This window comes from Neolamprologus brichardi, chromosome 2, assembly GCF_056152115.1.
Source record: "Neolamprologus brichardi isolate AB-2024 chromosome 2, ASM5615211v1, whole genome shotgun sequence".
NCBI classification, from domain to species: domain Eukaryota; kingdom Metazoa; phylum Chordata; class Actinopteri; order Cichliformes; family Cichlidae; genus Neolamprologus; species Neolamprologus brichardi.
The window spans coordinates 3978574-4004652 of NC_142105.1; the positions used below are offsets into that span (position 1 = coordinate 3978574).

The 26079-nt window shown below is 37.9% G+C and overlaps 1 protein-coding gene across 3 annotated transcripts in view; it reads right to left on the minus strand.

Moving 5' to 3' along the window:
- Window positions 1-26079, minus strand: part of lingo2 (leucine rich repeat and Ig domain containing 2) — a 222076-nt gene that overhangs the window by 170897 nt on the left and 25100 nt on the right. For all 3 annotated transcript variants that reach the window (XM_006804545.2, XM_006804544.2, XM_035913757.2), the window contains exon 2: window positions 7354-7426. The gene's annotated coding sequence lies outside the window, so the exon portion shown is untranslated. The remainder of the gene's footprint in view (window positions 1-7353; window positions 7427-26079) is intronic.

The following is a 26079-nucleotide window of genomic DNA, read 5'->3' on the forward strand; positions in this document are numbered from 1 at the left end:
CTCCAGCTGCCTACACTCTCTGGAGCACTCACCCAGCTTCTTTATCCAAGCACTTATTTTCTAGTCTCTTCTGTAATCACGTCAGTCCTTATCCAGTTGGGTACGACCATTATGTTGCCCTTAGATTCTGACAGTTGAATGTAGTTTCCATATGGAAAAGAGGAAAAAAATGTCAATGTTGCATTCCAATAAACACTATTTTTTGTTTTATACATATCTGATAGGATTGGTATTGTTTATACTATTATTTCCTATGAAATATCAACCACAGTTTGTTTCCAAGGATCGCCGCTCTGAGCCAATAATAGCAATACCAAATGGTAATACAATACATAGAAATGTGAATAATCATTCAGTAGGTTTCATTTTCTTCTCCTTACGGTTGTTTGGATTTTACTCCATTCTCTAGCTTATATCTATGCCCGTTAAATTAATCCTCCAAAAATAATTAATAAACTACAACGAGAAAATCCAATCAATCTAAGGGGAATAAATAGAAAACACATTTACAAATGATAAAAGAAACAAAAAAGCATTGAGGTTGACTTCATTTTGAAAATCCTAATTATATCACCTTATTTGTGGAGCATACAAAATAAAGGCATCTTTAAAACACGCCTAAACATGGCGCTAATTTAAATAGATTTAACAGGCTACATGCTATACTCTGGGCACTGTACCAATTTTGTTTTGATCTAAACTGAATCTTGAGTACTGCTCAAAAATAGGTTTAGTATACTGGACCCATTTTGGAGTGATATTCAATATAAATACCAGTCACATCAAAGAACAAAAAACTGCTATTTTGAAAAGAGAGGTAGAATCTTCACTCCAGCCTTTAAGAAGGGCCCAGCATCACACAATTTATTCCTTGTTGTAGTGACTCTTTAAAACTATCCACACAGGCTCTCTGTGCAATTCCCTGCATGGGCATGTTGTAGAGCAGTATTGATTCTTCCTTTGTTTCCAGGTTTTAATGTTTCTTTATGATGTACCTGCAGCTATCCAATATTCCTGTTCATTTTTTGCTATCTGTTTGAAAAAGCACCTTGAGTATAACATCAACTTTTTATGTATACATCTTCTTTAAGATGACCTTGTATCATCAGTGACAGTTTTGTACACAATTCTATAAACATTTTTGTTTTAAACTATATTGTCTTGATGCAAGAAATTTTTAGTTGTGGGGATTAAACCATATTGCGTTTCGTCCAAGCTTTTTTTAATTTACTTATTTTTTGAGTTCAGTTTTACTCAAATAACCTCGTATCCTTGCCACCAAAAACTTTTATTCCAGTGCTTCACGAAAGAACGACCATGGACCTACTGTTAAACTACAGCATTCATCTGTGTCCCAACCTCCTCAAAGCAATCTATATAGCATCCACTTCCTCCAGGCACTTGGGAAGCTCACTTAAAGACATCAATACTTCAGGAAATGAGACACAGAGCAATGGCTTCAAAGACTGAGAAGTTAGACGCCTGACCGAGATGCCCTTACATCTTATTTAAGGCGTTGCTGCTTAGTGTAGCAGAGATCATTGAGTGAAGTGCTTTCTTTCTTGTTAAAAGATCAACCTGCACGAGAGGTCCAGTCAAAAGGTAGCAAAGTAAGGCAGTTTTCCTACTCCTGTTTGATCAACTGTATGTTATTTGTGCACTTATGAACACAACAATATTTGTGAAATTGTTCTTAAAAATGATAATATAAAATATATATAAAATGATAATATATTTAAGCTGAATATCAACTAGAATAACCACAAATTCAATTATTTTTCCCCTCACTATATAGACAGTATAAAACCTTTGAGTACACTTTTGATTTAGCCAATTGTGTGTCACAGACTCTATTTGATTTGCCCTCAACAGTCTTGATAGATTCTCAACTACGCGCTTCAATTAAGTCAAACTTCCATCATCACGTTTAAACACCTTTTCAGGCTCCTATTCACAGCTGAAGATATTCAGGAGTACACGAGGAGGATTAATCCTTATGTTTAATATTCAGATAACTTCCGTGTCTCTTTCCTGGAACATTGCACTGCCAATCAAGTGTCAGTATTCGACCACTGCCGTCAACAGCCCCCATCCCTATTGCCTTGGCAACAGAAAAAGACAAGTGTACTGGGAATTCAAATCAACTGGCATAAGAATGACAGAGGAGGGACTTGGCAATAACAGAGTCAGAGATAAAAGTATCACAAATTACTTGTGACAAATGGCCCACAATCTATCAGTTTCTAGTTCCAACTTAAATTGATGCAATATGAAGACGCTAGGATGCAAACGTTGACCTAGTGTGCCTCAATCTGATGAATAGATGTTTTTTGGGTGTTTTTTTCAGATGATTGATACAGTTTTAACAGACACAGAGCTGAAATGTGCCTCAGAGGGTGATTTCAGACGTTCCAACAATGCATAATCTTGATGTCCGCTGCGACTCTCGTCCGTGATTGATCACGTTGTCACGACGTCCGTATATTGTCATCATGGGGCTGCACTCAGTTATCACATGAGCTCAAATTTATGCTTTATTTGCTATCTACACATTCATGTCTATTCCAGCAGGCAACATAGTTCAGCTCCACTGTCAGTGGAGAGACATACAGAGACACTGCAGCACCAGCATGGAGACTAACATCTGAGATAACACAACAGCAAGCGTGAGTCGTAAATTTCACTGTGTCAGATCGATAATCACTTCTCTTGCACATTCACTTCTAAGTCAGAGCTGAGAACAATTGCCCAATAGTCAGTGGTTCCAACCAACAAACTACACTTGTGTGTTAAATCTGTTTTGGAAAACACTGTTATCAGGTGACTGATTATGCACAAGAGGAGTGCATTAAAAAGCCCAAAAAAAAGTATTTCACTACTTTTTAAATGGGAATTTAAATATTAATGTGTATTGTATGTAGGGATGGGTACCGGTGTGGTTCTGACATAAACGGTAGTAACCAGACCGAAAAGCAGCGCACATTTCTGTGCTTTTTTTTTCCTAAGCTGTGATACACTTTAGATTCTAGCCAATCATTTTACGTTTCCGAGGATAGTAGGCGGGTCCAGGTACGTACGTTCTTTTAGAGCAGAGCTACAGATTAAAATGCCCAAGGAGAAGCAGTCAAAAGTCTGGCTGTACTTCACAGCAAAAGATGCAAACTCAGCAGCCTGCAACAAGTGCCATCAGAGGTTTTTGGACAAAGTTTGTTTTTTCCATTGTTTAAGCTGCTTCCAGCCAAGAGTGATACCATATATGCCCCATAGCTGCAGAAAAGGCTAACATTGTTATCTTTTTACAAAAAAACAGCTACATGAGAGGTTTTTGGACCAATTTTGTGTTCTCCATTCTTTAAGCACCGGTTTGAGCACCGTTTAAGCACCGGCACCGTTTCAAAAGTACCGGTTTGGCACCGGTATCGGATAAAACCTAAACGATACCCATCCCTAATTGTATGTTTAACTGCCCCGTTTTTGTTTTACACATGCCTTCTCACTATGTTTCTATCTCATATGTCACATATTTGTCCTTATTTCCAATAGATGAAGCCAGGTGGAAATATAAAACCTAACCCTGCTCACCCTATTCAGGTTTATTTGTTGATCTACATCTGAGGCATCCTTTCATGCGCTGCCACCTCCTCACTCAACAGGATGGTGCTGCTGACTGTCTGTTCTCTGTAAGAGGCTCTGATGTGGCAACCTATGCTCCATTGCTACTGCTGGGCCCCTGCTGGGCCCCTGGTAGCAATGAAGTTGGAAAGTAATGATGATGTTTTGAGAGAGAGAGTTAGGTTTGCGTGAGCGGGTATGCAGCAGGTGGCATTAAACACATTTAATGTTAGTGTTGACCTCAAGGGCGAGCTCCAAGATTTTAGGTTTATTAAAACATCTCAAACGCAGCGTAATTCTTTTCATTTTCATTTCTGTGGGCCTGTGAGACTGTGCATACCTAATCCTGACTTTGATCTTTCGAAAGAAAGTATTTTTATTGCTTTTTCATTAGTTCAGACAGTTTATAAGTATTATTTTCATTGTACAAACATACCAACCGGAACAATATATTATTCAAATGCTGTTTGACATCAGTGTATTCTAGTCGCTTATGAAACAATGCAGTGCAGGTGTTCAGCAGAAGAAACTCAAAGAGCAGAATTGCCAATTAGGAAAAGAACCTTTTAACTCCAGGGCTTCCGGCTCTCAGCTTTGAAGTCAGTTTCATATAAATTCATAGTCTCTTGAATTTATTTGAACTTCACCACATTTTGCATATTGCTTCTGCTTTATAGATACTGTTCAGTCTAGGAAACACTAATAACGTATAAGAATTCTGTTTTTTAAATGTTCTTCTCTAAAGAAAACTTTACAAATGCTCTCTTAGTAATGATCGTTCCTAGGCTTTCATTTCCAATCACAGAAAAGTAAAGTATTAACGCAATGCTTAGAAAAATACTGTTGGACAAGGAATCCAGTCCACTAACTAGGGAACACGTTAAATCGTGAACTTACTTAATAAAGTTGCCTTTTAACTAGTAAAGTAACCCTGCAGGGAAAACATGTTTTAACACTAGATTTACTAAACCTGCACAAATTTGCGTAACTTCCCTAAACCCAACACCCCCTAGAATTACTGGGTTTTTTATTTTCTGGTGTCCCGAGGTGTTAATCACCCCTGCTGAGGTTTTCACGGGTTGTCAGCTCGTTTCTCCTCCTGCTTTTGTTGTGCAAACCACCCATTATCCTTGAGGCCTGGCACATTTGCATTTGCTCACTCAGAGTTGCTCAGATCCAAGTCAGGCCAAACCTCTGTGTTACAACTTTCAGAAATGCCTGCCGTACCTGTACAAAATATCCCACACATTGACTGACCTGCAAATATAAAAGACGCACAATCACACCTTCCTTGACTCTCAGCACAGATCTTCCATTGTTCCATTGTCACTGTGTATGTGAGGGAGTGGCATTGCTTGACTACAGCACAGTGCTGTGCATAAAAGCAGACCGACACAGGCACATCAGGATGGCCTCCGTATCACTGCCACGCAGGAAGAAGCTCTCCGCGCAACAGGCTTTGGCCTTGCTTCAGGAAATTGACGAAGCAGATTCTGATGGAGGAGAGGTTTCATTGGTCCAGCAGGCCACTGATACCTCCTCACAAGAATCTGAAAAGGAGACGGAACAAGAACCCAACATGCCTCCACGGAAGAGGTGGTACTGGGAAGCCCAGCCAGAGCCACATGGCAAAAGACGGCACTGTGTGGGTTGAGGAGGACATTGGAAAGCCCAGTGCAGGAGCAAATCGTCCAGCTTCACTGCAAGCTGGACTCACAGAGTCTGCTAAGGTTTGTCACTGCCATAGTAGATATGATATTTATATAAACCCATTAAGAGTGAGGTTCATGTAAATTTACCATTCTCTATTTGTTTATCTTCCGACAGCGTAAGATTACAAGTGTGCTCCAAAGCTTCCTTTGCCTGTTAGACGTGGGAATGCTGCAGACCATCAGGGAGTGCACGGTACATCAATATATATTATATGTCATGTATATGTATATACATAACATAGATTATTAAATTTACACTATTTATGCAGGAAAAACTGTTTAGATTTCCTGTCAATTTCAAATGGGATTTAAACTAAATAACCTTTGGTTTGCGATATACATACACTACTGAAAAGCACAGAGGTTATAATGCAGTACTATTAATTTACCTTAGCCACTGACATATTGTTTGAGCTGGTACTTTAAATTTCCTTCGATAAAGTCACTGCCTTGATAAACGTCACATCCCTGTAAAATAATAATGGAAGCTATGAGAATACAGACCAGCTATGGCTGAATAGTTTCTCTTTAGCCATTCACAAACAAATGAAAAGTGTTTCTTCATAATCAATCAAATCAAGTAGAACTTTAGCTTTTAGTAAAACTCACTTCAATTTTCTTTTTTTGTATTGGATTTGTTTGTCATATCTGCTACTGAACAAAAGGACAAACAAATAAACAAAAAAACAAAGATGACATCACTCTTTTGGCATTTCCTTTGATAATATCCAACAAAGTAGCAGCAAAACAAATATTCCAAATGTGATTTTCTTTTAAAGTAAAAAGACACAATATGATTTGCGCCTTCATTCTATGTTATACAGTCGTATTTATTTTGAAGCCTGGCAAGCAGACTGAAAAGCTTCAGTTGGTATAGATCATTTTTACTGTCATCACACTGCCAGTAGCTGCAGGCTAGAAACAGCAATGACTTGTTCCATTTTGTCAATCTCCCCAGAGCTATCACAGTTTTACTAGATCCCCACAAACCTCAAGCAACATCTCCACTTCATGTTTGATTAGTTGCATTGGCAATTAAAATCCAATATCAAAACAATATCAAAGTGGTTACCGCATGTATTGTTTAAGCAAAACATATAATTACCAAGAGATTCTGGTGTAATTGGCAACATCATGCTTTATTGCTTTCCGTTCCACCGCACTGTGTTCTCCCCTAACGTTGCCAGTATAATTTGGTACTGCCGGATTGGCACAATAGTTGGCATGGACCTTTGAGCATGGAATTATCATGCTTAGCACAATGACAAGGATTGGTAGGAGAGAATGACTTCATGGTTCTGTATTTTTGCCCTTGGGTTTCAGTCACGGTGATCAGCCCTTGTTTAACCCAAGCCACAAGCACCTTTTTATTTATTTATTTTTTCCACCACAGTCACACTATTTTAATAAAGAATAACTGAAAATAGCAGAAAATGCTGACATGCTTTACATCGATGCATTAAAGCATGTCTTTGAAAAAAAAAAAAAATTTTCAGACGCTCATTAGTTCTTCATAGCAACATTTTACAGTGCTGAGAAATGTAAAAGTTGTTTTTCAAGATTTGCTCTGACTGTCAGCAGATTACTGTGAAATAACAGTGTGTTCTGCTGGCCTATTTTAAAAAGCCACCAACGGATTCACCCGCTATCAGTGCACCTGCGGGTGACTTTGTGTGCATGTGTGTGTTCCATTTTGTCACAGGTTTCTTACTGTCAAAATTGGTTCTCTTATTAACAAAAGAAAAACATAAACAAGCAATATGAGAATACCAAAGAGTCAGGTTTCAGAGCTTTGTTTTGCACACCAGTTTCACAAAATTAAAGTTATTCTTGTTTTAATTTTCTTTTAAGCAGGTATGCCTGGAAATCTTTGACCTGTGTCTATTCATAACACTAAGAGTATTCATAAGAATATTCATAGCTAACACATGGTTACCCAAATCCATAACAAGTCATGCATGAAGCCCTGCTATTTTCCCCTGTGGAACACATTTATTCATGCTAGCAGAGACACAAAAGATTAACTTACCATACTGGAACAGAGGCAAAGAACATTTCAGCTTGCTGGCAGGATAGTGGAAAGGTGCCTACACAGATTCAGTCTGAAACATAAAAAGGAAGGACTTCTGTAAGGACACGCAATATAAACGACTTATGTTATTACACAGGACAGACACATCAGAAACATTTGAAATGTCAGCATGCAAGAAGCTTGTGTCATCCACTCACTGTACTCAATGTCACATTTAATAAGAGCAAACACTGAATGCCTAACACAAAGATGCGCGGTACAAAAAGATCCTTGACTTTATGCAAGTCACTGGGTTGTTTCTGTGCATGTTAAGGGAAAGATAACATAAACGCAAATGCCTTAAACGACTTTGCAAAATGTGAGATTAGCAGTTAATTCATTTAAAAAAAATATCACAGTGAAGTTAAAGCCTTGTATACACTGAGATAGAAGCTCAGTATTTCTGAACTACTCATTTCAATTTGTAAAACTTTAATATTACATTGTGCAGCAGAATCCACACTGTTGAATTAGAATTAAATGAGATCATAAACAGTCTATTCCATGAAACAATAAAGATTTACCAACTGCTTAGATTTGGAGCAAATATTTCACTGTAATATAAGACAGGGTTTTCAATCAGTGTGATAAAATACTTTGATTTTTCACTACTGGGTTACTTAAAAAGACCAGTTAAATGACATATTCCACGAGTACAAAGAGCATCCTTTTGTCTAGCTCCACCAACCACTATGTTACAGGCTTCATAAAAAACCTGTGTTCTGCTGATATTTTGTATACATTCAGTATACAAATGTACCTCCACTGCGAGACAGTTTACAAACAACACAAACAACCATTTTTGTCATTTCAGTTGAATTGCTATGCCAGTTGTTTTCCCATAAGCAGCACTGGTTGACTTCTACGTCTGTCAACCGAGAACTTTAAACACAAGAAATATGTCTGTGTGTTGCAGCATCAAATACATCTCCCTGTCATTTTAATACTTTAAAAAACACGCCATTCTCACTGGGAAATTTTGACATTTTCATCAGTAAAACACAAAACCAAAAAAGAAACATTTAAAGTAATGTTAAAATGCAGCTTTATGGTTTTAATTTCTAAATGCTAACACATCGGTATTTTTCACTTGAATATCACTAATATATTTGATAGAATTGCATTTGACGTGAAGAGAAGTATAACAAGCACAGAGAAACCTCAATCTGCCATTCGCTGCATTTCTTCCTCTCTGACAGCAATGTTTAGAATTAATGAGATCTCGAGCCTGGTTTACTCTGAAAGCTATGAGCCAGCAAAAATGGAGATGACAGGAAAAGTCAAAGAGCCACAATAATTATTTATTTATTTTAAAGACGGAGACTTCCAAATGATTTTTTCTTGGCTGCCTGTTTATTCTTCGCACTCAAACATTTTCTCGGTTTTAATCACACCATTTTCCCAAATTATTCAAGTTAAAGTGAGACAGATGCTGGCATCTTTTTCTGGAACTGTTAGCTTTTTTTTTTTCTCTTTTTCACAAAGGGAAGGAGAAAGGCACGATCCTGGGAGGGGATTTGTGGGGAGGAAGAAGGAGAGGGCGAGGAGAAAGAGAAGGAGAAGAGAGGGATGAGACACCACTGGGATGTAGTCTTGGGTGTGCCAAGGTCAGCAGAACTCTCACTATGAAATGAAACACTGCCAAACACACAAAAGGATAGACCTAACAGACAAACACTCACTCACACACACACATAAGTAGCAACTCACTGCCCCATCTTAGCTCTTCCCTGAACACAACCTGCTGAGAATTGTTAAATTACCACTGGGCTCACACTTGGCTTTGTGGCCCCATTATATCTATGCACACCAGCACGCCCCCATGTCCAAAGACTCTTGTATAAAACAAGTGGCCATAGCAGCTACCGTGATGTCACCCTCTGGTTTGTGGACTGGTTTTTGGCCTTCCTCAAAAGAGACTACACTATATAGCAAACTGCAAGTCAATCACAGCTATGCACAGCAATCCCAAAGTGGAAGAAGGGAGGTGGAGGTGATAGGAGGAGCAGAGACTCCACATTCTACACACCACTAATAAATGCAGATTGAAGGTACTTTTCAGACCTGAAGGCACAATTCATTTTTTTATGATTGTTTCTAGTTTTGCACAGCCTGACCTCACATTAAGACCCTGCAAGAGGAACAGTTTCTTGCAGGGTGGGGGTCTGGTTTTCCAGACAAGAAGCGAAAGTCAGAAGGCTGACAGGAAGAATCTGTCGTGGAGACGGAGACAATGTTATTTTTAATTGTGTTAAAAGTCATTGTGATTATGAATCCTATCTATGTATAAACTGTATTTCAGTGACGTTTTAGGGGCGTCATTAAATTTAAGCCCTCAAAGGTATAAAACACCTGCCTATGCTCTGTAAGTCGAAGATCAATTGCTGTCTGCGTATGGTGGTGATCTTCCCACGCTCTCTCCTCAATATTGAACCCTTAACTGCTGATTTTTTAAGGTTAATTGGAAAGTTGTTTATTTAGGCAACCTCTTGCGACCGTGGGAGTAACAATAAAAATGGGGGAGGAGTTTATTGAAAATGGGAGAAGTTTAAATTTTAACATGTGAACGGGGCTGCTTACACCTAAAACCAATGTTTTCACATGGGATTGCAATTATGAAAAGACAATAAAGTTCACGTGTAGTTATAGAAGCCATTCAAGCTATCAATCTGCCATTTAACTATGAGGATGTTTTGCTTCTTGGTGTCTTGCTGCCTTTCTTGCCTTGCTGTACTGATACTTATGTACACGTTCAGTTGCACATTTTCTTTTCTTTTTTTTTTAGTTTGTTTTGTTTTGTTTTTTTAGAAAAAGCTCCCTGCCAATATTAAAGATTTCTGTATAGTTTATTTCATATTTATATCCTGTTCATAGCCTGTACATAGCTTGTACTCACTACAGCCTGTACATACTTATAGTTATAGAATATTCATAACATACTTCATACCGTGTACATTATAACATACCATAATAGACCCATTTCTGTAATATACTTAGATATCTATATTATTGCTAATATATATTGTAATATATCTATATTATGGCTAAAGCACTTCTGGATGGATGCAAACTGCATTTCGTTGCCCTGTACCTGTGCATGTGCAATGACAATAAAGTTGAATTCTATTCTATTCTATTCTAAAGAATAGAGATTAAGTAAATGAGTGAGTTTGAAACTCACAATGTTGCTATAACGAGTGCAATAAGTAATGACCCACACGACCCTCACAGTACTTCTTTTATAAGACCGATTTTGATCATTTAGGATGAGTACTATGTTGTAAACACATACGTACTGTATCTCATACACTGTGTGTGGATACACTCAAAGGAATATCCTCTGTTTTAAGGATTATTTAATGTTCCAATACACTTTCTGTAGTTTGCTGAAGAGTAATCTTTTAGTCCTCATAAAAATTTCAATGAGAGAGAGAAAAATATAATGTTTATATAATAAGTTATCAGTCTTAAAACATTCATGCCTATTCATAATAAAAAAAAGTCATTTCAGACTTTAGGGAGAACAGGCGAAACATTTCCACATCACATGGGTATTTACACAGTATAAACAGAGCGACTTTTGTAATCCTTTCAAAGGTTTCTTAACTAGTAAAGTGTTTTTGTGATTTTGCTTGTTTCCTACAGTGTGGACAAGAAGGTGTGCAGAAAATTCAGAGTTTATACCAGCATTTAAATCACTCTGATTTTCATTTCCTGATCAAGACATATTAAAAGTGTTATATAAATATAGGTTTATAACTGTATATTTCCCATATTCTGACTGCATTCATCACCATAATTTATCAGGACTTCCCTGAAGGCAACAGGTGCTAAATAATTGATGAAAGCCTGAAAGCTGTTTGGCTCTGTGAGGGAGTGCTTGCAAGTCTCTCATGAGAGAAAAAGGCAACAGCCGCTTTGAAACCAGCGGAAGCCGGCAAGCCGCAGAAATTACTTCTGTGTTCCGTCATGCCAAACATTTAGTGCTGAGACAATGCAATACAGTGTCATTACAGTGCGGTAGCCTTGCAGGCAGAGACATCAAAGATCTGGTTTGTTTAGGCCTCAGTTAACCAAGACAATCAAGAGATAACGATACAGCTGAGACTAATTTCAAAGAGAACTACTTACCATTCTAAAAGTAAGGATGTTTAAGGATCTTCAAAAGTGAAAATGAATAATATTTTTTTATGTACCTTGAAGTAGATGTCCAATCTAAAATTAAACTATTTTTTTTCCCACACAATTTAGAAACATGAACATATATTTTATAAAACAGCACGCTTGTGGAAAATATTCAGATCATTGTCATTAAACTGAAATTATATACTGCTTTCTTAATGTTATAAGCTAGTCATTTAAGCCCATATAATGGGATATATATATAGCTCATTTATAGTTGGTTGCTAGGCAACATGATGGTGTCATAATATCTCAAATAAGGCAAAAACCAAGGTTTTGGTTGTTCAACTCCTCCTCGTATTAGAGCAGTTTGTTGTTGAATTCATAAAAACAAAGATTGTATGAATTATAGCAAGATATACAGTATCATTAGTTCCAGATAAAGACAAACATATTAGTAAGAGAATCTCAATGATCAAGGCAAGTTTATTTATATAGCACAATTCAACATCAAGGTGATTCAAAGTGCTTTACAGAGACATTAAAAAACAAAAACAAATAAAAAGCACGATTTAAAATGGAAAAAAGAGAAAGGAACAGTTAAAGATAAAATCAGTAGTTAAAATGTAAGTTTTGAAAAGTTAAGCTTAAAAGTAAAACAGTGTGGATTTGGTGCTTTATTCAAGTGCAGCTGAGAACAGGTGAGTCTTAAACCTGGATTTTAAAAAAACGGAGTGTTTCAGCTGATCTGAGGCTTTCTCGGAGTTTGTTCCAGATATAAGGAGCATAAAAGCTGAATGCAGCTTCTCCGTGTCTGGTTCTGACTATGGGAACTGATAAGAAACCAGATCCAGATGACCTGAGGGATCTGGAAGGTTCATACTGGGTCAGGAGGTCACTGATGTATTTTGGTCCTAAACCATTCAGACTCAGATTCAGAATAAAGCTAAAATACAAAGGTTTGGACACCGTTTTGCATGTTTCCCTACTGCAGGGGTCTCTGCAAGCATACAGGGCTCTGAGAGGGTCCAAGATGACAACTTTGGAATTCTAATAGAAACAGTCGATTGTATTTGTTTGTCAAATCCAGAGCAAACTACGCTAAATTAGCGTTTTGAGCTAACAGCTACAATATGCATAAAAGTTACCGTACGGCTATCATTTGTTAACATGACGCTTGTTCTTATACATGTAATACATTTATTACCAACCTGAGAGTTTATCCACTGGTCATTCGACATGACGAATGACTTCTGAAGTCTTAATTCAGCTCAAGATGCTGTAGATTCCCATCAGTAACACTTTCGGTCCGCTAGTAAAACGTAGTTCTATTAATCTGAGCTCGATTACTCTTGAACCGGAACCGGATGTAAGTCCCAAAAAACTGAATTGTAGAACTGAAACTGAATGGTGAGAAGTGAATCTGAAATTATTCGAGGGCTAAATTTTTAAAGGATAAAATACAGTTTCAAAGCAAATTAATTCAATTTCAATTTAGCGATGATCATTTTCAAACCAATAAATTGAATTTCAAATTAGGATAATTCATATTCAGTTTTTAAAAGCATTTCTTCAAGTTACAATTCAGATTCAATCTGAGCAATTCAAATTCAAATTTAACTTATTCATATTCAGTTTCTGATGGCACAGATTTCTGCCACTGACACAGGAGGGTTTGTTAGCCTGTCAACTGTAGCGAATAAGACCCGAGCATTATGACTGTTTTTGGTGATGATATCAGAGAAGTAGGACCTCCTTGCACTCCTCAGTTGTAAATTATAATTGTGAAGTTTCTCTTTGCAGATGTCATAATGAACCTGGAGGTTTGTTTTTCTCCATCTGCGCTCAGCTTTCCGACACTCTCTTTCTTCGTTTTTCACCAGTGTGGAGTTTCTCCATGGAGATTTCTTCCTTCCAGAGATAACCTTCGCCTTAATGGGAGCAATAGTGTCCATGACATTTAACATTTAGCATTGAAGCTATTGACGAGCTCATTGACTGAACCTCTGGACAGGCCAGGTGTTAATGGGAAGATCTGGTTAAAGATCTCACTACTTTTGTGATCACTGCTGGTAACATATTTGTGTGCGCTGAAATTTTACTTTCAACAAAAAGACAGTAATGATCAGACAGGCCCACATCAGACACAGTAACCTTTGAAATGCTCAGGCCCTTGGAGATCAGTAAGTCTATTATGTGTGGCCTCTGTTACATGCTGAGTCAGCCCAAAGTTGCCCAGAGTGTTACTCAGGTCTTTAGTCCCTTCGTCCTGAGGGTTGTCCACATGGATGTTAAAATCCCCAACAATAATTACACAGTCGAAATCAACACAGATCACAGACAGCAGTTCACTGAGATCATTAAAAAAGTCTGTGCAGTATTTGGGAGGCCTGTAAACATTAAAAAACAGACCCAAAAAAACCAAAAAAAAAACCATACAATACAACATCAATATGTCTGTTCGTATTATTTCCTTTCTCTTACAAAATATAAAACTTGTAAATAAAATTTTAGATAACATTAAGTTCTGTAATATATATGCTTAATTGTATTAAGATCAGGCAAATAACTAACAAATACCTTCACATTAAAACAGTACACAATCAGGGTTGCCCTTTTAATTTTGACCGCATGTTGGGATAAAAAGCAAAATCTTCAATTTGATTCAACAAGGTGAAAACACTGATTAGGATGATAGTTGTTTAACAAAATAAGTGGAGCAATCTTGCAAACAGTGTCACCCTTTCCACAGACACCTTTGAATAACATGTCCAGGGTGTTTTAAACACAAAAAATCGGCACTGTATGTACAAAAACTAAACCATACTAGACCCAGATATCGTCAGAGACGTTTGCATACTGCTTAAGGAAATTGTTTTCGCTCAGTAAAGCACAGTGCAACTCAGCATCTTGTGTATGTCAAGGATCATTCCACTCAGTTGTGTATATGTTTCATTCGAGGATATTAGAACTATAAACGCACACTCAACCTCGCGTCAGGAAAGGGTGTAGCTTATGTAACAAAAAACATTAGCTGCACTGTAAAAGATCTGTGGAACCAGTAACAATTAGTATTTTCTCACACTAATGTGCTAACAACTGAACCATGAAATGAAGAATATTGTTATGTTTGCAGTTCTGTATGCTTGTCTGTCAGATGATAATCATTCAACCTTTATATTAGCCAAGTTAATGTTTGAAGAGGATGTGTTGAAATGGCAATGCTGCCATTACAATATTAATACACAGCAGATCCGCAGAGTCATCAGAGCATAAAGTTTAATCAGAATCATCATGTGCTGTGACAAAAACACTGTAAATGATTATATTTCCCATTTGCTTTTGTGAAGATCTTTCATTTTAATGAGCTTTGTTGGAGTTTATCTTTAATGTCCCAAGAAATGTATACAGACAACGAAATGTGTAGAGTCCAAAGTTTGAAGTTATCAATTTCATTTAATTCCCCTGAGTATTTCCATTGGACTTCATTTAATTGATTCATGGAGACAGAGTTGAAAGACTAGAACAAATACATTTTTACAGGGAAATATGAATAAATAAAAACAGAAATGCTTTATGCATCCCACATCTGGGAAATTCTGCATTTACATCATCAGATGTAAGAAAAGCATTATAGAGTCATTTTACACATATAACAGATTTCTACATTCCTATCTTACATAAAATGATTCATCATTTACATCATCATGACTGCCCCTATATTATTATTCTGTCCTGTAATAAATATGACGTTGCGCACAGTAGAAACACGTGTTTAAATGGTTAAAAACAAATGAATATTTCCCCCTGATCAACAATTACATGCAATTAAAGATGTTGCTTGACAATTTAATGGCATCAGACAACAATTTCTTGGAACCACCCACTCTTGTCTCCAATAATTCAAGGAACACTTCAACTGTGTGCTTTCTGAATATAAAGGTAACACTTTGTTAAGGAGTAATTGCTCATGACTATAGGCCCTCTAAAAATACTAATTAAACTCACCAAGAGGTCTTGGTTGTTTTACATTGTGAGTTGTTTCTGTTTAGGATACTTCAAAAATTAACTTCAACAATCTTTGATTATAAGCTCACTTGTATTTTGAACTACCATTTGCATAGTCGTATCACAGAGCAGATGGCCCTATGCATTCCTCATTTTGGGGATATCATTACTTTCAAATGGTTTCTAGGAAGGCATGCAGAACCTTGATTCTTCTACTACATCAAATATTCTCTCACAGGTCCAAAAGCATTGAGATCCACAAAGACACTTGATCAAAAACCATTTCCATAATTCATCAAACTTTGCATGTGCATTTAAAATAGATATGTCCACAGTACATGTTCTACATCTAGTACAACACATTCAGTTTTTTTTCTTATGAGAAAAGATAATAGCGAACAACTATAAATAGCCTGGTCTTTGTTAACACAATTTACAGGGGGTGAATGAGGAGGTGGGGATAAGGGGGATTGGTTGTTCCTTTCAACTAAAGATGGTTTTTAGATTAGGCAGGAAAATTGCTCTGAGCAAGTCAACTGTATTTGTCATAAAAAGAAAGGATGACAATGTCTCTGACTGAAATTATGCTGTGTATGTGCCCCTAGTAGATGGTGAATAGAAATAATAAAAACCTACATATTGTGATTCATATCTTCTTATTACTTTTATCAAAAGAAGTCAACCATAATTACAGAAATGCCTTTCAATTTTAGCACCTCTCATAATTTACAGTGCTGTGGGTTGTGGCTGAGAAACTATAAATCACATTTTGAATATGAATGCACATATTTTCAGATTACAAGCACTTGGAATTGGCGATATGACACTATACCTATTGCTCTGGATCAGACTGGGTAATGTCACATTACCAGATCTATATCTGATAATGTGATGTAGATCAGTCAGCCACAAGATTTGCCAAATATTGTGTAGATCCCCCTCTAGCTGTCAAAACAGCTCTGACCCATTGGGGCCTTCTGGCTGTGATTTGTGATGTCTGGAACTAGGACACCTGCCAGCAGTTCTTTGGGTTGTTGGGTGGGAAGCTGGGTCACTTGCATGAGTTCAACAACCCAGTGCCTTCAGCAAAATATTTCAATAAGTTGGTCAATGGTGCAGCATGGTGATACAGTTGTTACAACTGTTGCCTTACAAGCAAGATCGTGGTTCAAACCCGCCGCGTGGCGTGGGTCCTGTGTGTGCAGTTTGCCTGTTCTCCCAGTGCTTACATGGGTTCTCTGTTGGCACTCTGTCTTCCTCACACTCTGAAGACATGCTTCTTAAGTTAATCTGGTTATTCTAAATTAGCTGTAGATATAAATGTGAACATGAATGGTTGTCTATCTCTGTGTTAGCCCTGTGACAGACTGATGACCTATCCAGAGCGTGTCCCACCTTTCACCCTATGACAGCTAGGATAGGCTCCAGCTCCCCTGCCACCCTGAATTGAATAAGAGATTAAGAAAAATGGATGGGTGGAAGTTGGTTAATGTTATTTATTCCACTTGTGTGTGAAATTAATATTTATGCTGAGCAGTGTAAAATAAGGTACGTCAGCACTTCAGCAAGTGCTTCATTCTCACAGCTGCCATGAAACTTTGAAGCAACATCTTTTAAAACAAGCATAAACACTAGCTTCTCTATTGGGGTTGGGTGATGTGCTCTATATTCCAATGTTCCTATTGCCCCCTGTGAGATCACCAATCAGCAACAACATTTCTGCCATCTGTCATCCTGCAGAAGTGGTTACCATAAATCTTCTGCCAAAATTCATAAAATCTGTCCAAAATTTTAAAATTTCTATACAGGGCATTCTATCTCAGAGAGTATTGTGCACTGCGTAGCAGTGTTGCCAACTTAGCGACTTTGTCGCTATATTTAGCGAGTTTTCAGACCCCCTTAGCGACTTTTTTTCTAAAAAGCGACTAGCGACAAGTCTGGCAACTTTTTCTGGTGTTATTGGAGACTTTTTTATGACAACTTTTTGACGTGAAAACGCGTATCGCTCTTACTCTTAACAAGCAACGGTGCTGCCTTGGGCACCTCACCCATGCCAAAGCGCTCACAGGGGGAGGATAGTCCTCCTCCAGTTGCTATCAGGGCAGGAGATGCTCACACCTATGCATCCAAACGGCAAATGAACCGCGCATGAGCAAAGCCGCTGCTCCCGCACTGACTGTAACGCAGTCAGTTCTTCTTTTACCGTTATGCTGTTTTGTGGATCACAAGGTTTAAAACTACTTATAAACACACACTCTCACACACAAAGTAACTCCACCAGACTGCCAATTTCGAGTCACTTTTGCCGGTCCAGGCCTGGATAAAGGAGCAGGGTTGGAATTGTGACATTAAAAAACAATAATTGCTAAAAGAAATTTAATTTGTAGTTCTAAATAAATTCAAACTGCATTTAGGACGTTTTTTACTCACTTTATGTCTCTTCCACGATGTTTTTTCTCTCTCCAACAACATAGGTTACAATTACATTAGCATGACAAATTATGCAAATTAGGTGATGACATCATTTGGCGACTTCTAGCGACTTTTAGGACAGCCAATAGCGATTTTCCTTACTGAGGAGTTGGCAACACTGCTGCGTAGTTAATGATTTAAACTTTTATTGTTATTTTTTCTGCAGTAATTTTATGTTGTATAAAATAGACATTAAATAGCAATTATAATAAAATGTATCATTATTATCATCATCATCACACAAACAAACACAAGAAAGCTTAAATCAAGTCATGAAAAGGTGAAGGCAGATTAATCGGGTGATTAGACGCAGATCACAACATACAAACAGATGACAGGAAATGGAATCATAAGAAATCAAGCCAAGAACTCAAAAGGCCATGACACCACCATGAATAAATAAAAGGAGTACTACTAGAGTTTAAAAAAAATCAGACTGTGATGGCAATGTAGCTAGACCACAAACCACTAGCAGCTCAAGCACAACTGCTAAAGCGCTTTGACATTCAAACATGCATCCATTCACTTCCGCTTATCCTTTTCAGAGTCGCAGGGGGCACTGCAGCCTATCCCAGCTGTCTTAAGGCAAGAGACAAAGTACACCCTGGACAGGTCGCCAGTCTAACACATAGACAGTGTTGGGAAGGTTACTTTTAAAATGTATTCCATTACAGATTACAGAATACATGCCCCAAAATGTATTCTGTAACGTATTCTGTTACGTTACTCAACGAGAGTAACGTATTCTGAATACTTTGGATTACTTATCATGCTGTTTACAACTACATGAATGTACTATTGCTGTGATTTATTACTGTTACTGAGGGTCCGCGGCTCCGAACCGTAGTAAAGGGACCTCTGGCTAATACGGTGGGTTCGTGTCGGGCTCGTAGCTGAAAACTAGCTTTACTTTGTTGTCTGGGTCAACTTTGCTAGCGAGAGACAGAGAGAGGCGTTGAAAGGCTGCTCCAACAGAACTTATTGTTTTTGGAGGAAAACACGAACACGGTGTACAGTCGAGTCTTAATAGCTTACTTACAACTGGGCTCGTCAGGCTCTCTTCTTGGCTGCAGTGGTTATTATTATATTTACATGCTTCCAGCTCCCGTTTTTGCTCGATGACAGCTCGTACTTTTCCTTTTTCTCCCTCCCTCGCTCACAGACACATAACGGGTATGGCAGTCCATTCTCCCTGCAGCACGGACTACACTGCGTATGATGCTACATTCTTTAGAGCTATACCTGTAGCATTCTGCCTGTTAGCTTAGCACAACAACAACAAAAATGCCTCTCTCACCCAGGAAACACAGAGAGAGAGAGCGTCACCCTGTAACCATGGCAACCGTAACGCTGCCGCCTGGAACAACAGAACGTAGCTGTCAAACAAAACCCAAACAGTCCTGATCCGCCACAATATGAAACAGGGAAGTACCGCCGTGTAATCCATTTATTTCAACAAAGTAACTGTATTCTAAATACCACCTTTTTAAACGGTAACTGTAACGGAATACAGTTACTCATATTTTTGTATTTTAAATACGTAACGGCGGTACATGTATTCCGTTACTCCCCAACACTGCACATAGACAAGAGTCACATTCACACCTATGTGGCAATTTAGTGTTTCCAGACAATTGCATGTCTGTGGACTGTGGGAGGAATCCAGAATACCCGGACAGAACCCATGCAAACAACATACAGCTTGTTTCTTGTTGCCCTGCTGGGGCCCCTAGCTAACTCTCTCTCTGATTCTATGCGTAACCTGGGTGTCTATTTGGATAGCTCCTCATCTGTAGTTAAATCTGTTTTTTTTTCAACTGCGCCAGATTTCTAAAGCTAAGTATTATATACCACACAGGGATCTGAAAAAACTTATCCACGCTTTTGTGACCTCCAGGTTAGATTATTGTAATTCTCTCTACTGTGGTCTCCAAGCCTTCTCTCTTCGAAGGCTGCAACTCGTTCAGAATGCTGCGGCTCGCCTTCTTACTGGCACTAGAAAATTTGACCCTATTACTCCGGCTCTTGCTGATCTACACTGGTTACCAATCAAATATCGCGTTGAGTTTAACTCTTTTAAAATCTTGAATAACATTGCGCCCAGCTACCTCACTGACCTCCTCAATCTGTACACTCCCTGTCGTGCATTAAGATCATCAGGTCAATTACTCCTGGCCCAACCTAAGTTTAGACTGAAGACCAGAGGCGATCGTGCCTTTGCTTCAGCTGCACCCAACCTTTGTAATAGCCTCCCAGCTTCTATTCGAGCCTTGGACTCTATCCAATCCTTTAAATCAAGATTAAAAGCATATCTATTTGACTTGGCTTTCCTGACCAGTTAATACCCTTTTAAATCTTTTATTAGATTTTTATTAAATTTATTATTTTTACTGCTGTTTTTGTCTTCTTAGCATATTTTGTATTCATCTAACTCTCCTGGTCTGTTAGTGCCTCTATCCTGTCTGTGCTTGTGCCCGATTTGTACTCTGTTATTGACTTATGTTGACTCTCCATATTACTGTGAAGCACTTTGGTGTGCCTTCGGGTTTTTAAATGTGCTATATAAATAATATTGTATTGTATTGTAAATTCCACACAGAAAGACCCCGGCCTGATGGTGGAATCAAACTCAAGACCTTCATGCTGTTCAATGCTACACTCAAACACCTTTGGTTTTACAATTTTCCTGTATAAATGATTCGATTTTGAACTAACAAGCTTTCGTCCTTTCCTAAGTGTGCTGAACGGAATAGCTCGTCTCCACGTGCAGTCAAACATTAGCTGTTGTCTATCACCATTCCTTACAAATTTGAGGGAGAATTCAATGACTAAACTAGAACTGAGAAGACTTGGGACAAAATGCTGAGTTAAGAGAATAGAAAGTATCTTACAATATGTATCGATTGTTGTGAAGTGGTATTTTTTCAATCTACTTAAAAATTAAGGGAGACATTATACTGATAATGCGCACGATTACCCCATTAGGCTTGTCAAGACTATTATTATTATTAATATATACTAATATATTATATACGTCAGCCACCAAAGCAAAATTCTTGACCATATACAACAATGGACCCAAGGGTGCCCTCCTAATCTCTGTCCCTGAGCCTTGCAGGGCAGTATTCAGATTTGGTGGCCTCCAGCTGTTTATGCAAAAAATGGAGGATGCTGTGGGCTGTAGCCGTTGAATCTCAAGATAGACAGTAGTAACCAGCAGAATCACAGAAAATGGCTGCTGGAGAGAGAAACAACCATCATTACTGGAAGAAAATAGGAATTAAACGTGGGTGTTGGTCTTTTTAAGATAGAAAGCCATAGACTTTGGTAATGAAGCTAAGCAAGCACGTTTTTTTGTTTGTTTTGGGTTTTTTTTTTTTTTTTTTTTTAAATGGTCTTGCTCACTACTTGTGGCAGCATGTTAACAATTACATGATTATCCTTTAGTTTAAACATCAACCATTTTAGCATCTTTGAGGCTATTATGTGACCTAGTGACTGCTAGTGTGCACTATGAACTGAACCTGATGTTAAAAGATAAAAGATATTTCAGTGTTAATGGTAAATGGCAAAATGGCCTGTATTTATATAGCGCTTTACTAGTCCCTAAGGACCCCAAAGCGCTTTACATATCCAGTCATCCACCCATTCACACACTGGTGATGGCAAGCTACATTAATGCAAAACAGAGTAACCGTAACACCTCTTCAAATTACTGAGCAGTAACATTGTAGAAAATGATCCAGTCTAATGGTATTTAGTACGACTTAAAAACAAAAAAAATAAAAATATTGTGACATAATTAGCAAAATAGTTGTGTTAATGCACAGTAAAACCTTTTTGTTAAAACAGAAGCATTGCACTTAAAAATTTCCATATATGGTGAAATGCCATTGCTGTAGGACAGCAAATGACTTTATACTTTATGCATGGTGAGTCTGCTTTACCTTTATTCTACTCAGCCCTCATTTGTCCATTGTCCCAAACAGAACTAGCAATATCCTTGTGCAGAAGCTGTAGAAGTAAAGCAGTGCCACTTTACCCATGTAAAACTACCGTTCTGCTTACCCTATGGCGACCTGTGGAAAAGTCTGACCTTCTTACAGGTCAGGGTGACCATTATATACACAATAAAAAGCGAAATACTGGTTATAATTTATAGAAAGTAGTATGTAAAGTGCCTGATGACTGGGGCTCTATTTACTCCTATCTACAATATTACAATTTGCTTTCCTTTTTACTTCGCTAGCGTATTCACTTATTATTGAAATGTCAACAGAATATATAAAGAAGCTAAACATTCCCACAGTAAAATAACCTACAGCACCAAGTGAGACATAGTTAAACACACTATATGTATGGGGGACAGTGTCCATGTTACTAACTGACTCACTAAGCCTGGTATACTGCGCCAAGATTAAAAATGTATTTAATATATGATAATACAGTATGTAATTATTCTATGTTTCAGTACACTGAATCATTCCTTGCACAGTACAGCATTAATTGCAGTCCAGTAGCAAGTACATTTCCTTAAAGCATTTCTCAGGGTGAGAAAGAGCATCTTGCCTTTCCCCCATACCTTTGTAGGGTGAACCTTATCTCTCTTCTGCAGTGTTCTGCTTTTTTGTTCTCCCGATGTTATGCTACTATTCATCCCCAATCTGCCTCCGTTCTGAACAACAAATCACTGTTTGGTTCTTTTTGTCTTCAGGACAACTAAGTGTCTGTTTCTTTTTCAGGCGCTCAGCCTCCTTGCCACATTGTCCTCACTTGCTCATTGTCTTTGCCTCCGTCTGCCCCTTGTTATTTATGGAACCGAGAAAAACAGAGAAGAAGCCTGGAGCTAAACTATGCCCACAGCCAAGCTGCCCAAGAGATTTTGCAAAGGCCTTGTCAGAGACAGAAAGCCTTCTGTCACCTCTGCCACACCACCTCCCCTGCACAATATCCTGCCTACTACTCCAACCTGATTAACATTTTTACGTGATGATGGAGTGATGACTTAATGTGCTGGCTCTCACTGTGACATGTATTTCTCATTCTCCTTCAACGTGTAAGCTCTTCCTTTCATAGTGGTCACACCTGGACAGTCTGATGCACATTTATGAGTAAGCATATCTAAAATGTTGTATTTTGTCTTTCTGTCAGCACTCGAAGCTACAGTGTGGATCATTGAGCAGACTCATATCTGCTGCTTGTGGACCTGAATATTTTTAAAACTCAGTATAAGGTAATGAGTTAAGGACAGAAAGAACTGTAAGAATCTGAGACACCACATCAGCCTTATCCGATTATTAAGTGATGACGTGACGAATCCTACTTCCGGGCCTAAAGTAGTCTGCGTTTAATATGGCTTTTGTGTTGTTAACATGTTTAATGTTTTGTATTTTCTTCTATTTAATCTCAAAAAGCTCCTAAAACAGTCAGTGATCACTGTTGACCTCCCTCGGCTTTTATTACCGCTAATCATTTATTTAAGCTCAGTTTTTAAAACCTTAGGATGTAGCTACAGCCCAGCCCATGCAGCAGTATATGAATGACTAACCTCGTATTATCTCAGTTGTTCTCCTGGCTGAAGTTTGGTCCTTTTACAGCATCCTGCCTTGCGATTACATTTGTTCCTGACCACCGAGAACACTCACGTTAACTTTTATCGAGTGGAAAAAAAGTTAGCTTGTTTATATTATGCTAACATAGCTGTGTCGCTAGCGGTCACGTAGCACATCATTATATACCAGCTAGCCAAACTTCAGTAACCCTACAAACGTCACTGCTGTTTAGTTTTCTGTCTTCATTTATGTTGGAAGTGATAACAGAGCTGTACGTTTTAATTTGTTTCCAAAACCCCGCAGTCAGGACATGCTATATTGTATTTAGATAGAAGCTAGCGAGCTAACTTCCTGCTAACTTCTAACTCTGTTAAATGTCATAAATTCCGTTTTCATGGTAAATTCAGTTGTTACACCTGGTAGAGCAGAATGCTGATAATTTTATTAAAGATGAAAGACTTTAGACAGTGTTTTAACTCTCAGTAATGCCACAGTGATCATTTGATATATGGAACTGCAGCAGAGTTTAGGCCCAGACACGGCTAGTGACGTCAGACTGAACGATCGGATACAGTGGCAGTGTTGCCAACTCCTCAGTAAGGAAAATCGCTATTGGCTGTCCTAAAAGTCGCTAAATGACGTCATCACCTAATTTGCATAATTGGTCATGCTAATGTAATTGTAATCTATGTTGTTGGAGAGAGAAATAACATCGTGGTAGAGACATAAAGTGAGTAAAAAACGTCCTAAATGCATTTAGAATTTATTTAGAACTACAAATTAAATTTATTTTAGCAATTATTGTTTTTTTAATGTCACAATTCCAACCCTGCTCCTTTACCCGGGGTTGGACCGGCAAAAGTGACACGAAATAGGCACTCTGGTGGAGTTACTTTGTGTGTGTGTGTTTATAAGTAGTTTTAAACCTTGTGATCCACAAAACAGCATAAGAGTAAAAGAGTAAAAGAAGAACTGACTGCGTTACAGCACCCGCTGCTTGTTGAGAATAAAAGCGATATTCGCTTTCACGTCTTTTTTTAGCTCTCTTTTTTTCTAAAAAAAAGACCCCCTAGCGACTTTTTTTAGACTTTTTTCTAAAAAAAAGTCGCTAGGGGGTCTGAAAACTCGCTAAATATAGCGACAAAGACGCTAAGTTGGCAACACTGTACAGTGGTCCCTCGTTATAACGCGGTTCACCTTTCGCGGCCCCGCAGTGTCGCAGATTTTTCTCAGCGCAATTTTGCATGCGTTTTTTTTTTTGTTTTTTTAACGGCGCATTGTTCTGTGTCTTTGATCGCTCGCAGTGTGACTCTAAAGTGCTGTACTGTCTGTTTGTAAGTTCTCTCCCCAACAAACCCAACAATGTTGTTGAAATGTTTTGCACCATCAAAGTGAAATTAAATTTGTTAGTTCTAAAATCCATCATTATTATTTATAGGAAAATGTTCATATTTTTATTTCTCAAACAAATGTTTGGGCCTGAAAACAGGTTTTTATTTCTGGTTTCATTCTATGGACTTGTTTTTCTACGAAGGTTTGAACTTTAAGAATGTTTAAACAAGAGAGAAAAATGTGAAAATATTAATGCCTGTCCAAGAAAAGTGTATAAAGTGTGTAGTGAGGGGTTTAACAGCCTTAAAACATCTATAATAACTGTAGTCTTGTTAAGTGGACCACTTTATGGACAGCATCTGAAAAAGATGATAACTTCACAGTTCCTCTAATCAGAAAGTGTGGGTATTAAACAAAGACAACTATGGTTAGAGGCTTTATGTGTTTGGCTTACTGTTTCCTCAAATTTGGCACAAAAATGTATTTGGTCTTGAAATAACTGGTTAGATTTTGATGGTTAAATGTTACCAAGTGCTGGTTTAAGTTTCCTGTAAAAAGATTTGTTTCCATATATCACAGTACCAGTGACTTGAACGTTTGCTGTAAATTAATTAAGTGTAAATTATTAACAATTTTTTCCACATAGAAAGCTGGGTAAAATTTACTTGACAGGGGAACACTATAAGCAACAGATACCCAAGAACCAGGTCAATTACAACTAAAGAGCAAACCAGATACGTCTAGCAAGCTAGGTAGCACAAGAGTGAACAGGAAAGTATGAAGATGGACCAGAGATGCACCAGAAGAAATTGTGTGAGTGCAGGTTTTATTTTTTAATAGTTGCTAATTTGTTTTGCTTTAACCAATGGCACGCATAATCTTTTTCACCTACTCTTTGTTTCAAAGTGTTATTGTGGGCATTGCTTAGCTCCTCCACAGATAGCATACCAAGTCATACACATGGATGTCACAGTCTTTTGATTTGCACTGTAAACATACAAATTTTTAGTCATACCACAGCACTACTCTGATTTTTTCCATTCTTGAATAAATAGAGTATCTCAGAGATGTGGAGATCATTTTACTATATCTGTCACAAACAGTTACTTTGACTCAAAATGAACTAATCTGAATCGAAATGGTAATGATATTATTTTCCAGTATCCAGTATAGAAAAGAGAGAGAAAAATGCTTATAG